Below are 17,840 nucleotides of genomic sequence, written 5' to 3' on the forward strand. Positions count from 1 at the left end.
GCCCCGAAAATCACTACCTATTCTCCATAACTTTAATTGTATCTTCCAAAATGATGTTTACTTTCATTTAGCTTCCTGTATCAGCATGCCAGCCCCTGGTGTGTCTTTTGACATGATTATATCAATAGAATAGCAGGAGCTAGCACAGGCTAATCCTCTGTTTGCAGCACTCGCACCCCCCATGGAAGCTGCTCTGCTTCCAATCCAGCTCTCTGGTTATGACCTGGGAAAGCAGCAGAGGATGCATCAAGTCCTCGGGTCCTGGCACTTATGTGGGAGACCCAAAAGGAGCTCCTGGCTCCTGGCTCTGGATTGGTTCAGCTCCATTTGAGGAATGAACCAGTGATGGAAGACCTCTTTCTCTGCCTTTCCTGTTCTCTCTGTAAAAATCTGCTTTTCAATTAAAATTTAAAATCATAAACATGTAATCTTTTGAGAATGGTCTTTCCCTCAGCATGCCACTGTGATTCATCCCTGCTGTTGTGTGTAAAATCAGTCTATTCTTTGGTTTCTGAGTAGTATGCCATAATATATATTTGTATAAGGATCATTTCTCTGTTCTGGCATGGAAAGTATTTGATTTGTTTCAAGTTTGGGTTGCCTATGAATAGAACTCTTTGTAAATATTTTTGTGCAGGAATATACAAACAGTAAGTGTTCATTCTTGTAGGTAAATCTCCAGGAGAGTCTCTGGTCATGCAGAAAGTCTGGACTTAATTGGTAAGAAACTGCCAACACTATTTATCAGGAATATTCCATTTTTTAAAAAAAATATATTTATTTTTATTGGAAAGGCAGATTTTCAAAGGAAGCGAGATATATAGAGAAAGAGCTTCCATCTGCTGGTTTCGTCCACAAATTGCCATAAATGCCAGAGCTGAGCTGATACAAAGCCAGGAACCAGGACCAGGAGCAAGGAGCATCTTACGGGTATCCCATGTGGGTGTATGGTCCCAAGAAAGTTGGGCCATCCTCTACTGCTTTCCTAGGCAGGGAAGGCTGGAAGGAAAGTGGAACAGCCAGGACGCAAACTGGTGCTCATATGGGATCCTGCACATGCAAAGCAAGGATTTAGCTACTGAGCCAGGGTGCTGGGCCTAGTACTATCCCATTTTGAAACAACATTAGCAATATCTGTAAGTTGCAGTTGTTTCACAATTTTGGCAGCACTTACCATTATCAGTTCTTTTTAAATTTTAGGTAAGTCAAAACTTTTAATCCGTACCTAAAGTAATACTTACTTAAAGTAATACTTACTTTAGCACATCTTGCCATTTGGGGTTTCCCATGCGACGAACGATGACTGAAACACTTCTTACCTTTGTGACCTTTTGGGGAAAAGCCTTTTCAGATATTTCACTTGTTTTTAAAACAGAACTGTTGTCTTACTAGTGTTGAGTTTGAGATTTCTTGCTAAATTCTTGATACATATCTTTTCCTGAATATATGGTTTGAAAAAATCATTAACTTTTCTGTCCGTAGCTTGTCTTTCCAATTTCTTAACAGTTTGATACATAAAATAAAATATTTCAATTTTTATAACTCAATTTGTCAATTTGTACTGTGCTTCAAATAGTGTATCAAATAATTTTTTTTGTTCTTTTTCTAAAGCTTTACATTTTATGCATTCCACTCAGAGCTGTCACACTTCTGTGCAGTTTTGTACAATGTAAAATATCTGTGACTCCTGTTTTACACAAGGGTGTCCTACTGTTGGAATTACACTTTCTGAAAGAACTGCCTTCTCTACAGAATTTCTTTTGCATTGTTGTTATTAATCAAAGTCTCTATTTCTAAGTCTATTTGTGGATTTTGTCTCATCAATTCATGTATTTCTTCCTTCATGGATAATACAGAGTCTTGATTATTATAGCTTAGTTAGAAAAGCCTTAAACTAATATAATGTAAATCCTCCAAAAGTAATTCAGTTAACTTTGTTCCTTTACTTTCTATATAAGTTTTAGAATCAGCATATCTGTGTTTTCAAAAACGCTGCTAGAATTTTTCTATGTATTAAAACATTTTTTCCTGGATGCTTTACTCTTCTGTGGTTGCCATGATGAAGTGTCATGGACTGGATGATTTTAAAAGGAACCACTTATTTCTCATCATTCTTGAGGCTGGAGTCCAAGATCAAGGTGCCAGGCAACTCACATCTTATAGAGGGCTTCCTTCCTTTCTATTAGATGGTCATGTCCTCAAATGCTGTGTCCTCACATGATAGAGAAGAGAGAACTCTCCAGCTCACCTCTTGGAAGGAGACTGGGCTGGAACTGGAGTCCCACTCTGATGACTCCAGCTAAACCTAATTACCTTCCCCAAATCTATGCTACAAACACACAAGTCTCCCCTTACTTGCAGGCAGCATATTCCAGACCCACCGGTCTGCTTAAAATTGCAGGTAACACCAATGTGTATATAGTGTGTTTCTTTCTCTATACGTGTACACCTAGGATAAACTACTATCTTTTCACTTAGGGAAAAATTTTATAAGTTCCTTCAGCTGGCATCACTGTTCGCATGCTTGAGGCTACTTGGTAAATTAAGAGTCACTTGGATCAACCATTGGTCCCTGTGACAACTGATCTGGTAACTGACGTGGCTAAAATGACTAGTTGCTAGGTAATATACACAACGTGGTTACACTGGACAAGGAAATATTCATGACTATGGCAAAATAGAATAGAATGGTAGATTTAATTGCTAACTCAGAATTATATACCATGCAAAACATATGAAGTCTTTATTTCTGGAATTTTCCATGCAATATTTTTGGATTATAGTGCTATAGGTAACAAACCAAGAAAACAAAACTGCAAATAAGGGAAGAATACTATACCAGCTGAATGGATAGCATGGCTTTAATGATGGAATTAAGTTCACAGCACTGAGAATACCATGGAGGCCAGAATTAGCACTTTGACTTTATAAAAGTCAAGTATGATAAAAAATTAAAATAAATCAAGTATGAATTATATTAAACTGGTTTCAACAATACATAAAACTCTGATCCTTTAAAACTCTACTAACCCATCCCTTATACAATTATTGTTGAATTGCATCTTCATACATTTTGAAGCAATTAACTCCCTAAAACAAGTTAAAACAATCAAGGGAGCTTTTTTGACCAAGAAGGAAAGGAGAATTTGGGGGTCCAAGGTACTAAAGCTAAGGATAGTAATAACTGAATGAGAAACAATAATGGCAAAAAAACATTTTCAGGACACTTATTACACTGATTGTTTAAAATGGATAAGAATTTTTAAGTCTAAAATCACAAACAAAATATTTCAATAGACAGTGAGACATTTTAGTCTGAGAAATATATAGATTCTTGTTCCCCATAGGATTATTTTTCCCTATCTTCTCTTATACCTTTCTTGCTAGCATTCTTTTATCTCCCCTTGTGACTCATGATTCATGGGTTTATACCCAAAAACATAAAACAGTGAAAAGAGTGGAGGCAGCATTTTAAGGCAGGAAGAGGTGTGGAAAACCTGAACCAGGATAGAGATCCGATTTCAGCTTTCATCCCCGACCTCCCGTTGTGAACAGGATATGTTGGGTGTAAATACTGACCACTTGTACGTGGCATACAAAATTAATCCATATGTGTTAAAATGAACAAAGGGCTTCATTTGCTCTTTAGGGGATTATGTAGCAACTAGGGAGGAGATACACATTCCTTGACCTTTTCAGGCTTCTGTCCCAGTGCGATGTACCAATTTACAAAAGCTGCCTGCTTTTGATGTATTGTGCTCTCAGTCCAACCACGATTACCTCTAAGGTTGGTATGGGATTCCACAGGCAGCTGGGTGAATAAAACAAAGCCATTGACCAAGATGTTGAAGAAGTCAGGAGTGGAAAGGCTAGGCTGGCTAGTGTTAGAATGAAGGATTCTGGGAAAATCATGGTAGAACTGATTGGAAACCACAACGCAGATGCTGGAATCCATGGAAATTCCTCTCTAGTGAATGGTAATGTCTTTGGTAGATATTTGGCCCCAGGTATCTGTCTCCTGCCACAATGTGGGGCAAATACATTCTTTTTTTTTTTAAAGATTTATTTTTATTATTTTTTATTGGAAAGGCGGATATACAGAGAGGAGAGACAGAGAGGAAGATCTTCCATCCGATGATTCACTCCCCAAGTGAGCCGCAACGGCCGATACTATGCCGATCCGAAGCCAGGAGCCTCTTCCGGGTCTCCCACGCGGGTGCAGGGTCCCAAAGCTTTGGGCCGTCCTCAACTGCTTTCCCAGGCCACAGGCAGGGAGCTGGAAGGGAAGCGGGGCTGCCGGGATTAGAACCGGCGCCCATATGGGATCCCGGGCGTGCAAGGCGAGGACTTAACCACTTGCGCCACCGCGCCGGGCCCAAATACATTCTTTATCACACGAAAGTGCTAATGTGTCATTCAGTCTTAGAAGCATCACAGTAAAAATATTCTTATTTTTAATTCAAAAAAAGTTGCTGCATACTCAAACAGGAGGGCACTTCTAAGCCTCACAAAAGAACAGCCTGCTTATATTTCTAACAACACAGAGGAATCTCAAAGCCATAATTCTGAGTAAAGAAGACTGCTGGGAAAATACATCAATTAGAACTGTATTTGAATGAAATCTCACATAAGCTAGACCTCACTAATAGGGACAGAGCTCATAAGTGATGCTGAAAATCTAGGGTGGATTTAATAATCTCCCCCCAGAGGGCTAACTCTGTGTGTCACTTTCTGGATTTGTATACCAATGATGTCACATATTTTCATTTTAGACATATTTCAGTATTCCCAGAATTCTATAATTATCAGTTTTAAGGTCAACAATCACTCAAAATTACTCAAGTGACTGATTTTAAGAATTTCATTTCTATCTTCCCTCCTTCCTACTTTCTTCTACCTCATGATTTTTGTTAAAATGATGGAATTATCTGGTGTTTATACTGCTAGTTGTTGCTGGACTCCCTGCGTCCTGTTTGAGGAAATACTTTTTCTCATTGTTTTGGCTTTACATGTTGTTTGCCACGTAAATATGCCCCTGATGCAGGGTAAAGTTGAATCTGTTCCCGGATGTTGGGGTCAAGTGTCAGGCAGCTGAATAAATGCAGGTTCAAAGTCTTTTATCATAAACTCTACTGAAGTCTACAACAGTATAGACTAAGAAGGAAACATTATTGTATTTAGTGAGGATTATAACAAAATGGTCCATTTATGAAAGTGTCTTCCTCCAGACAGTGAATTCTTCAAGCTAAGGCACATGATCTGGGAAATTCTGCATCCCCAGGGACTAGCACAATTGTTACGATATTTTAGGAGTTGAAAAATAAATTTGTTGAAATGCACTTTACAGGGGCTATCCAGCTTCTGGATAATTAAGACAAAAACTCTAGAACTGAAACAAGCTTTGGAAATACTGCAACAATATTCATAGTAGAGTATTCAATTGCTAAACAACATTCTTAAGACTACTATACTCCTAGATTGTTATAATTGGTTGCTGTTATTGTCAGCAGAATTTGATTTTGGAATAGCTACTCTGGAGGCTAGTAATTAATTTTTTTGTTTCCTGTGGCATAGCTTCATATAGTAAGGGGATTCTGCCTTAGAACAAAACCATCCCTTAATAGTGGTTATGGCTCTGTTTAGCAAAATGTGGCCCTTGCCAACCCAAGTAAAGGACGCAAGTAAACACACAACTGCCCTCCTTGTCAGTGAGGCTCATGTCCTGAATGAGCTGCTGAAACTGATTCTAAACCAATGATAAATTTGTCTAACAAATTAGTTACAACAATACAAATGTTCACTGTAGCAAAGGTCTTGTTACTTCCAACAAATGAGTCTAAGGTTGGTGGTTATCATTAAGTTAAACAAATCAAACCCAGAGAGATAAATATTATATAATCTTACACAAGTGTGGAACACAGAAAAACTGATCTCTCATAGAAGCTGATGGTATAGTGGTAGTTATCAGTCACTGGGGGCTGTAGAGAAGGATGAAGGGATGATGAAACATTGATGAAGAGAACTAAGGTCTAGATAGCAAAAAGACATTCCATGGTTCTACTGCACAGCACAAGGATTCTAGATGACACTGTACTCAGTATTTCTAACAATGAGAAGAAACGATCTGGTAATAGTTTAACCAAAAGAATCTTAAATATTGGGGAAAAAAAAGAGATGTATTTAACCTGATTGGACACTATGCAATATATACATGTTCAGGAATATCACATGGTACTCTATAATCTTCTATATTTTCAAAGTGTTTGTTAAAAACAACAAAAATTTTGAACACTGAATAGAAGATACCATAAGTGACAGTGGCCAAGAGGACAACCAAATATCTACAAAACAGCACCATTATAGGCCACCTAGGGAAGAGGTCAAAGATTTTGTCATGAAGGGCCCGGCGCGGTGGCGCAGTGGTTAAGGTCCTCACCAGATGGAAGATCTTCCTCTCTGTCTCTCCTCTCTGTATATCCACCTTTCCAATAAAGAAAATAAAGAATAAATCTTTAAAAAAAAAAAGATTTTGTCATGAAAACATCATCAAGAAGGGCAAGTGTGGCTTGGCCTTGTGGGTGAAGGGAGGGGACAACAGGAGAGGGTGATTCTGCAGCTGGACTTTCCTGGATTAGAAGAAGATCTAAGAAGATGAAGATCTGAGAAGATCTAAGTCAAGGATGGTAGCACTATAATAGTTTCCTTAGCATAATTCCTCAGAGCTAGTAGGTCTAGTTAGTATTCACACTGTTGTACCAATTAGTATGCCACCAATAGCATAAGGATACAAATTTCACTGACATCTCACCAGCATTATGGATTACTTGTAGAAAATTTGGATCACTGCAATTTTCATTTAAGATTTCTTTAATTTCTTTAGCTTGATAATCCTACCAGTTACACTTAATGTATAACTTACAGAATTTGGGGAAAAGAGCAAGGACAATCTGCAAGTGGCATTTACCTTTGCACTCAACCTTGACCCTTACTATTAAGAGGAACAAAAAAGAAGAGCCAGATCCATCAAGGTGAGCTGAGAGATAAAACTAACTACCTTCAAACACACTGGATGAGGTAGAGAAACAAGCCAAGCTGGCAAGGCTCTCCTCCAGTTTAGCATAGCCCTGGCATGTTTGTTAGGGCTAGTCGATACGAAGGCAGATGGGAAGGACAAGCATGGGCAGAACTAAGAGTACATGAGAAGGTTCAAATGCACAGCCAACCACTGACTAGCCACTCAAGAGAGATGGAGGTTTAGGGCCTGGGTGCCTGTTTGTAACACTTTTGTGGTGTGTTCTTAGAACATCAAGGTTACATCCAGTGAAATGATCACATTCCAAATGCAAGCCAGACACTAAGCAAACATATACTATTTACTGTCTGCAAAGGCAATTTTAAAAACATGATACACAGCCTCAGACTGGAAAAACTCAAATGAAACACTGTTATCAATAAAAGCAACAAACCACTATTAACAGGCAACAACATGGATAAGCTCCCAAAGACCTCGATAATCAAAAGACACTAAAGACAGAAGTATACTTCATGGCAGCCTGGGTAGCTTCCAAAACACTACCTCCCCACTGCCTTCCTAGAAATATGGAAGCATTGTTCTCATAGGACAGCATTTACCTCTCAGAGCTCTGGAGTCAAAAATTCAAGAAAAGTGTTGGCTCCCTCCTCCCTCCAAGACTGCGCAGCCATGGAAATTTTTGAATCTCAGACTTAAACCCCCAAACACTGATAATGTCAGATGCTGTCAAAGAAGCAGAACTTTCTGTCATTTCTGCTTTTAAAACTAAACATGGTCTTATATAACTAAATCATCTCCAACCTAGGCTTACACAAATACTAGAAAATTTTATATTCCCTTGAGAATATTCCCATTGTGTTTACAGCAGCTTTGTTCATAACAGTCAAGAATTGGAAGTAACTAAGATTCCCCTCACTAAGTGAAAAGAGAAACTGCGGTGCATCTAAAACCAGGGAGCAATTTTCAGAGAAAAAAAAAAGAAGAAGAAGTGAGCTTCTGAGTCACGAAAAAAGACTTTGCAAAACTTGAACCACCTGATGCTATAAATCTCTGAAAAATATTCATGCCATGGGATTCCAGTTATAGAACATTCTAGAAAAGACAAAACTATATAGTAAAATACCAATGTAAAATCACATGTATTTAGGTTGAAGGGGCTCAGAAAATGTGAAAGGGTAAAGCACAAAGATTCTTTTAATGGTGAAACCATCCTGCTAAATGTTGAATTGGGGACAGAACTGCCCTACACAATGAATTAATCCTAATGCAAACTGTGGAGATCAATAATAATATATCAATAGTGGGTCATCAATAATTTAAAAATATACAATGCTAATTCAAAATACTAATTACAGAGGATTATTAGGGAGGCCAAGGGATATGTTGCAGCCCTGTGTACTATCTGCTCTGGTTATTTGTAAACCTAGAAAAAAAACAGCAAATTCTGTAAAAATTTTTAAAGACAGATGTGATTCCTCACAACCACAGTGTTGGCAACACCCTAGGGCAATACGGTTAATACACATGTTGACTTGAACTCCAGCAGTTAACCAGCTCCCTGCAGGTGCCTTCACCTGCAGACACTGGGAGCACCTCTGGAGTTCAGCCGGTGGTTCAGTTAACTGATTCATAGAAGCCTCTGAAGACAGTGCAGGCAGACTTGGGGTGTGAGGTACGGACAGGCAGAAACGGCTGAACTGCCGGAACACCGTGCAAACTACAATCGGTGAGCATCACAGTCACCCAGCAACAGCACACCACAGCCGGAGACCAGGAGGACCTGAGGGATCAGTCACCCAGCCACACCACACACCACATGCCGGAGTCCAGCTCCAGCTGAGTTCGGAACTCGCTTCCTGTCTTCCACACCCATCACACGGACCCCAGCAACCACAGCCAGAGACCGGGAGGACCTGAAGGCAGGAAGGTAAGCTACTGAAATCTCAAGATTCTTCCAAGAGACAAATAAACAACAAACAGCTTCAAGGGAGGCACATCACAAAAAATCAATAGGCAAAATGTTTGCTTACTACCAAATGATAGATTTGGTGAGAAATTATGTAATTCTACCCACAAAAGCTACAAAAACACTATGTAACAAATGAAAGCAAGGATAAAAAATATTTCTACAATGAAAGTTACAAGACACTGCTGAAAAAAAGAAAAGCCACATGAAAACAGAAAGACTTGCTATGTAAATTAACTGAAAGAATTAATATTACAAAAATTCCACATTTACTCAAGGGATTTACAGACGCAAGGAAATTGCCATAAAAGTGTCAATTGTGATTTTTCACAGGACTAGAAAACATAATCTTCCAATTCACATGGAAGCACAATATTTGCTTTGACCCTAATACGGAGGGCAGAATTCATTATTTTATTAACATGAATTTTGGGAGTTCAGATATTCCCACCCGTGACTTAAAGCAGAGCAATGAAGCTAAAGAGAGAGGCAGATGACGACAGAATGCGTACTCCAAATTCAAAAGGCGGAGATATCTTAAAACCCAGAGTCGCCAGCAAGCCTTGAACCACCAGCCTTTCAGCAAACAGGTAAGCGAGCTGACGATTTCCTGGCTGACACAGGCACGGACCCTGTGTGCACCTTCTCTCAGCCCAGATAGCAGCACTCGGTGCCCCTGTGCCACCTCTGACTGCGCAGCCCTGGAAGGCAGCAAGCACCGTACACATGGGTTCGGCTCTTGCAAGCTGAGATCAAAGCATCATCAATTATTGTGAGCTACTGAGTTGAAGGACACACACAGGCCCACGCGCAGAAAGAAATGCTCTGTTTCTTTAAGAGACTGGAAAAGTAATGACAGCGTTTTTGTATCGCCCCAGTAAACACACACTATTCTAAAACCCACTCCTTGGACAGGGCAACGAGGCTGTGCTACCTGGTGTCTGCAGGTGCCGGCCTCAGCAAACGCACCGGACTTCGCCAGCTCCTCCCAGGCTCCTTCACCATGGTCCTCTTCTTCCCGGGACTCCGCTGGGCACTATGGGCACTGCACCCAGAGGCTTCCTCCGGCTCAGCACCAGTTCTGAGATGGGCATGCCTACGGTCTGGAGCTGTTGGTACTTGGAGCCATCTTGCAAGGCCGTCTTCCCGCCTGAGCCCCCCGCTGCCGGGCTTTTCATTCCCTCACGCCAGCGCCTTCAGCGACCGGTCTCAAGGGCTCCTGGCCACCAGTGCCCTCTGCGGCCTAAAGCCAGAGTTCGAGGGGGCGTCAGCGGTGCCCTCGGAGCACTAAGAGAGAACACGGGGAGCATGAACGCCTGCCGCTTTTGGGAAACAGACAAACACACAGCCAAGGTGAAGAGGGGGCGCCCAGTATGGGCGGAAGGACACATCGGCGTCAGCGTCGGGTCAGCGTCGGGGTCAGCGTCGGGGTCAGCGTCGGCCACGCAGGGCAGGGGCGGGGCTTCGTCCACGTGGCCTTCGCCACAGGCTGCGGCTGCTGTGCAGGCCGCGAACGGGCCTGGGGCTTCTCTGGTGCTCGCGACCTGGTCCATGGCCGCTGGCTGACTCGGGACAGCCGTGTGCTGTTGAACGGGCCTCGGGATGGAGGAGAGAGAGATCCTGGAGACCTGAATCCGCGATCCCAGGGACGCAAGGTTGTGTCTTTGGACCCTGTGCTGGGCTTGAGGCCGCTAGGTGTGGTTTATTCCATCAACCCCAGCAGCATGAGCGTGGACCGAAGAGCAGCTGTGTTAAATATCGCTTTTGGAGAACGAGAGGGGACGTGGTAAGCCCAACAAACAGGAAGTGACCCGTGCTCTGGCGGGCCCAGGAGACAGGAATGGATGGCACAGAGGTAGCAGGCCAGGAGGGATGCACTGGCAGTAACATGGTAGCCAGGAAGACGGAGGAGGCAGGCAGACGAGGCGAGATGCCACGTAACATGCAAGATTGAGGTGAGGTAGGTCAGGGGCTATGACAGAGGTCAAGCAGGGATCAGAGGCGAGTGAGGGTCGGAGGAGACAGGAAGTGACCTGGGGGCCAACGGGAAGGGAGGCATGGGTGACAGTTTTTCTATCTGGACAGTGAGCCTGCAAGGCCACGGTGATGTGGAGTTCAGGATCACGTGAGCTGTGGTGGTGCCAAGATCTGGGATTTGGGGACACTTGGGGCAGTGGGGCTGTTGATTTGTGTACCACAGGTGGGAGCAGAGTGTTGGCCATGGAGACATGGGATGGTCACTACAGCCGTGGCACCAATGTGGTGCTGGGATGCAAATAGATCTATGATGGCTCGGCCACTGACTATGGGAACTCCATTACCTGGGATAAGCTTGAGTGGAGACCACAAGTTCTCAGTGGGGAAAGCTCATCTCCTTCACCCCATGGACTGAAGCCATAGGTAAGTGGATCCTTCTGGGTGCTCACCTGTGCCAGTGTGAGGGCCAGGTCGCAGCAGTAGATGTGTTGTGTTCTGTACTTGACAGACCAGCAGGCACCTGGGCCTTTCTTTGGCCTCTTTGGGCTGTGATGGTGTACAGGCTAGCCCTGAGCAGGCAGGTCTCCTTCAGCTGTCTGGTTACCCTGACCCTTCCACATTGACTGCCCACCCTAGGTTCTGTCTGGCACAGCCTTAGGGGCAGCTGCAGGCTTCAGAGGAGAAGCAGCATTGACTGTTTGGAGGGGGCCTTCAATTCTGCTACTCATTGGTGCTTAACTGCTGTTGCCATCAGATATTGTTTTATTCTTTGAAGAGATTGTGTGTGGATGTGTGCACATGCACAGGGGTGTGTATGCACTGTTAATGAGTCTGTGTTTGGAATGATTTAGGGAGACACATTAGAGTAAGTTTGTGAGAACCTCGGGCTGTGAATTCTGCCCCCTCTCTGGCTGTCTCTTCTCCCCAGGTTTGTTATGCTCTGTGGATTCCACCCTCTCTCCTCTACTGTTGGACCCAATCTCTGCATGTTTCTGGGACATTTGGTATGTTCCCACAGCCCTGCCCTCCAGGAACTGCTCTCTGCTCTTCTCTACCATGCTCACTGTGCTTCCTTCTTACAAAGGCTTCATGAATGAGGACACTCCTGTCACCCGGGAAAACTGCACATCGCAGCTCAGCTGCTCGAGTGCTGAGCTCTGCTGCATCCACAGAGGCACCGCTGTCTGTGGGGACATCAGGTCAGCACAGTGCAAGGCCAGCACTGGGACGGTTCTGATTGGGAGGACCAGAGATCGTCTCCAGTACTTCCTCTGTCTTGCATGTTCCCTGTGTGTTGTGTGGAGATGAGGGGCTGCACACATCATTGTGCACAGGGGCAGCTTCATGCTTTGCAGTTGCTTTTTACCTGGCATAATATGTAGTGAAATAAATAATCAAGTTTCTTTAAACATTTATATATTTTTATTTGAAAGCAAATTTATATCGAGAAAGACAGAGATTTTGCATCTGCTGATTCACTCTGCAAATGGTGACAACAGCTGGATTGAGCCAATCTGAAGCCAGGAGCTAGGAGCCCAGGAGCAGTTGTGTGATCAGCATGGAGTGAGCGGGATTTCCTGAGAAAGGGACTTCCATTTGAAGGCAGGAAGGAGTTCATACGCAGTTCAACTGTGTATTTTACTCCTGCTCCTCTTGTCCCTCTCCCAACCTGCTGCTGACATTCTCTGAGGAAAGCTCAGCTTTCACAGACAGCATAACTGGGGGCCAAGCCTTCAGGAAGAGCCGTGTGGGGGAAACACAAGGCAGCCACAAAGTCATGGCCCATCCAGAGCAAGGTGGCACACTGCAGTGAGAGAGGAGGTTCCCCCTTGCAGCTTAGCCAGAGGGTGGGCTCAGGGATGCCACAGCGCTAGGAAGGGGTGAATTCCTTGATGAGAAGTGCAGGGTTTCTAACTGGATGATTCAGGCACTGTAAGTCTGGTTGTGTTAGAGGAAATAAGCAAATAGTGTGCTAAAAAAGAGAGACACTTCCTAGACTTCCTCCTGAGGTGAGAGCCCTGCAGCTGGCTCCAGGGCATTAGCCTGTGCAATGTGTGAATACAAATCAATACAACGTAAAATTTACTTCTGCCTCCACACTTGCCATGTTCTGCACATGCCGTGTGGCCCATGTGGGCCCATGTGGCCCATGTGGGCACATGGCTGCCACACAGAGCAACACGATGTATAAGATTCCTAAGCTTTTTGAAAGCTCAGTGGGATACTTCTGGTCCAGGAATGCAGTGTGGAGAGCAGCACAGTGAGGGAGAGTGACTGGGTCGGTTATAGGATCTTGACAGTCAGTGCAGGTCATTACGTACATGAGTGCAGTGTGTAGAACTGGAAGAGCTTAATCTGCAATCACAGATATCTAAGAGTCAGTGGGACACCACGTGCACAAGTATGCTGGCTTCAGCCTGCACCCACCAAGTTGGAATGGGCCAGACTGAAGCCTACAGCAGTGAACTCAGTCCAGGTCTCCTGCATGGGTGGCAGGCACCCAACTGCGTGAGTCATCATCACTAGCCCCAGGATATACATCAGTGTAAGCTGGAATTAGGGGTGCAGCCAGACACCCCATTGTTCCTATAGGGAATGTAGATTTCCCAAGTGATATCTTATCTGCTGCACCAAACATCTGCTGCTGTAGATAATATTAATAGAAATTTCTATTTGAACATTCAAATCACGCCTCGCCCATAAAGGCCATCTCTATCTGTTCCTACATTTTTGTCATGTTCTCTTTTTTTAAGGAAAAAGATTCACTCTTAAAAGAGAAGGAGTGTCAGAGAGATCTTCTGTCTGCTGATTCACTCCCCAAGTGGCTACAAGGGAACAGGGTCCCAAGACCTTGAGATGTTCTCCACTGCCTATCCAGGCCACAAGCAGGGAGCTGGATGGGAAGTGGAGCAGCCGGGATAAAAATCAATGCCCATATGGGATCCCAGCACACACGAGGCAAATCTAGCCCATGAGCCATCGCACTGGGTCCACTTTTTGTATATACATTTGTCTGTATGCAGTAGATGCAGCTGGCTCCCTGCATATGATTTCACATGTATAGGTCTTTCTCAAGAATCAGTGTCTAATGCAGTTATCCATGCAGTGCATAATGTGATTGGGGGTCTGCATTTGTTACCTTTACGTTAGCTTTGAGTTTGTGGCATTTTTAGCTAGGCTGCTTTGATATTTTGGTAATTTTGGCTTCAAGTCCCATTGTTTAAGGCTACTCTATCTTGAGCTTGGGTGTGAAGCACTTGCTCCCCTCCACCACACTGGCTTTGGACATTTTCTTGCTGAGAGTTAAGTGGTGATACTGAGGAAACGTGCCAGCTAAGTTTGACTTTCAAAGGAAGCTGTTTCAATAGAATCAGGTGAAATGAAGGTTGTGATTCTTACTGTCCACAGAATGCACCACTCATCAGGGGATGCTTTCCATCTGAACTGAAACATAATGGTATGTGAATATGACTTAAGGAAAACATTTGTTTCATTCTGTATCTGAACTTGAAGTTTCAGAAAGTTGTGCAGACTACTGTCTGATTCTTGCTTTTGTGATATATCCAGTAAACATCCAAGGAAAACTGCAGATCTAAGCCTCAGCAGCACTTCTGATCTTTTTGCCAATAAAATACAGCTATATCAGGAGTCCCTCTAGAGGGGACCGGGACCGGAGTGTGACATCCACACCAAGAAGAATCAGGACACAGGGTATGCAAAGGTGAGATGAACCAGTGCGCACTTTATTGAGTCTTCCTGGGAATCTTTACGCTAAGATTTTTGCAGGGCAAGCAGTCAGCTAAAAGTTACTCGTTACAATAGTATACAATAGCATACAATAGCAAACAATAGCATACATGCCACTCTAAAGATAGATCATAGGAGATTTGGGAAACAATCAGCAGGCTTCAGGCAACAGTATAGCAAACATGAATTACAGGAACCAATACCGGTAAAGAAACAGTTTTAACAAGAAAAGGAATGTAACAAAACTTTGTTTGTACTGGGATATGTTTATGCCACAAGCAGTAAAAAAGAAGAAATAGTCAGGCGCCTCACACATCCCCAGTCACGCTTGGCCAGTAAGGCTGCCTGCAATCCCAGCAGGAAGTCTGCTTCCTCCAGCATTCTCAGTCCCTGAAAGTGTCTGAGACTCAAGCCTCTTGGGCATCTAGTTCAGGGGACAAACATCTCCACAGAGCTACAAAAATAAAGTTGTTTTGAAAATTTTTAATACATTATCTGCTCCTCTTTTATTCTGTCCTTTGTTTACTGCTTACTTCATAGGTTGTTTGTTCATTTTGTGTTCTGTGATTTGATATTTAAGTCCTTATTCAAGATCCTAGAGTATGTTGGACAGTGTACACAGGCCTTCCTTTACCACCCTGGCAGGGAGAGGAGGAGAGAAGGCTGGATCCTGTTCTGTCTTCCCAGGAAATGTGCCTGCAGCCCCATAGTTAGCCCAGTTTGAAACCCAGTTTGTGGTCCCTGAGGTGCCTGGTCTGGTTCTGATGGCGTGGCTGTCAAAGGGGGCAGTGTTGAAGTTGTTGAGGTTGGTCTTTGTCTTCTGTGTTGGCACTCGCTCAGAAAGATGAGCTGGCAGCACAGGTGCCAGTGTTCAACTGTGAGCAAGTTTGTTTCTGTTTTGTTTTTCTAGTAAATGCCCATTATTGAAATGAAGAAGCACTGTTCTATTAGTTATTCTGAGGATGTCTTATGAAAAAGTAAATTTTGTCAAATGCCTTTTTCTTTGCGTGCTGAAGATGATTATACATATGACTTCCCATTTTTGGCTTCCTGTTAATATATGAATTCGACGGAGAGTAGAAAAGGAAAATATGAGATTGACTTTGTTTTTTTGCCCCGCCGCCCCAGCAGTTGAACCAAGTTTTTACTCTTGAGATAATCACTTTGTCATGATACATTACCATTTTCTGATTTAATTTGCTGATATTCTAAGATTGTTGTTGTTGTTAGGTTTTTGAGGAATAGGAACCATATACTTTTCTTTTATCTACATCCCATCTGGGCTGTCCTGGTTCACAGTAACCCTCATTTGTCCTGCAGTGAGTCCCTCTGTGCCTGCAGGTAGCTTTTTAGGAAGGTTCCTGATTAAGAATTCAGAGCCTTTCATAACATGTAGAGCTCCTCACATACCACATACTCTGCTTTCCTCCTCCTCTGATGAGCTTTGGTTGGTTTGTTTATTTATTTATTTTATTGAAAGCCAGAGAGCTCTATGAGCTTTCCCAGGGCCAGGCCAGGTGAAAGACAGCAGCAAGGAGATGCTTTTTGATTTTTGGTTTTTTGTTGTTGCTGTTGTTAAGAATTTTTTTCAAAGTCAGATTTATAGAGAGGATATACAGAAAGATCTTCCCTCTGGTGGCTGACTCTCCAAGTGGCTTCAAAGGGCAGAAGCTGAGCGTATCTGAAGCCAGTTGCAGGAACATCTTCTGGGTCTCCCATGCAGGTGCAGGATCCCAAAGCTTTGGGCCATGCTGTGCTGTTTCCCAAGCCACAGGCAGGGAGGTGGAAGTGAAATAGAGCAGCTGGGATACAAACTGGCACCTATATGGGATGCCGGTACATGCAAGGCAAGAACTTTAGCCACCAGGCTACCAGGTCACGCCCAAAGAGCTTCCTCTAGGTCCCCATATATGTGAGGGCCAGGGACTTGGGCCATCTTGCGCTGCTTTCCCAGGTGCATTAGCAGGGAGCTGAAGCAGAAATGGAGCAGCCAGGACTTAGCCACCCGTGAGGGGTGCTGGCACTGCTTAACTCCCTGAACTACAGCTCATGGCCCCTATTTTGTCTTTTTGAGTGTATTTTTGTAAATTGAAGAAAATTGTCCATCTAATTGAACTACAACATTTATTGGCATTAATTTGCTCCTACTATTTCCTTATTTTCTGAAAGGTTTATTTTTCTTTGAAAGGCTGGTTTACCCCACAAATAGCCAGAGCAGCCAGCATCTTATTGTGCAGATAAGTTCAACAGTTTCATGGGGAGACAGTCTCTGGTCTTTGGGCTTTCCATATTTTTCAAATAAAACATTCAAGTGGTTTGACTCTCTTTGCAAAGATATTTTTTGGATTTGTTATTCCATAACCATCATTTTCACCATATATGCGACCAATATGTTGCTCCTCAAATTAGCATGGAAAATAAACTGTATTTGCTTTTTCTTCAAATGGTTAATATTGAAAATACTTCAGGATGCTTAGTATTTTCACATTTGTAACACTTCATGGTTGTTATGATAAAAATGAAATTATGGATACTTTGGGCCCAGCACAGTAACCTAGCGGCTTAAGTCCTTGCTTAGAACGCACCAGGATTTCATATGGGTATGGGTTTTAATCCCAGTAACCCTGCTTCTCATCCAGCTCCCTGCTTGTGGTGAGGGAAAGCAGTTGAGGACATCCCCAAACCTTGGGAACCTGTATCCATGTGGCAGACCCTGAAGAGACTCCGGGCTTCTGGCTTCAGGTTGGCTCAACTCAGCCATTACGGCTGCTTGGGGAATGAACTATTGGATGGACGATCTGTCTCGCCTCCTCTCTAGATATCTGACCTTGCAATAAAAATGAATAAATCTTAAAAAATGAAATCATGGGGATTTTATATCAGTGAGTTTAAAGTCTAGTAGATTATACATAATTATTTATCTTTTTCAGTTGTATTAATGTTCTCTTTTGTGTCCTATTTTTTCTGCAGAGGCAGTTGATATGTCAGTCAGCGGCCAGTGTTTCTCCTTTTTATAAAGAGGAGCAGTTGAAGCTTTACTGTGAAGCATGTGACAAACTGACATGTCGGGATTGCCAGCTGTTAGAACATAAGGAACATAGGTACCAGCATCTTTGA

Source organism: Ochotona curzoniae, unplaced genomic scaffold, assembly GCF_017591425.1.
Source record: "Ochotona curzoniae isolate NIBS_2020 unplaced genomic scaffold, NIBS_Ocur_1.0 scaffold_2476, whole genome shotgun sequence".
NCBI classification, from domain to species: Eukaryota; Metazoa; Chordata; class Mammalia; order Lagomorpha; family Ochotonidae; genus Ochotona; species Ochotona curzoniae.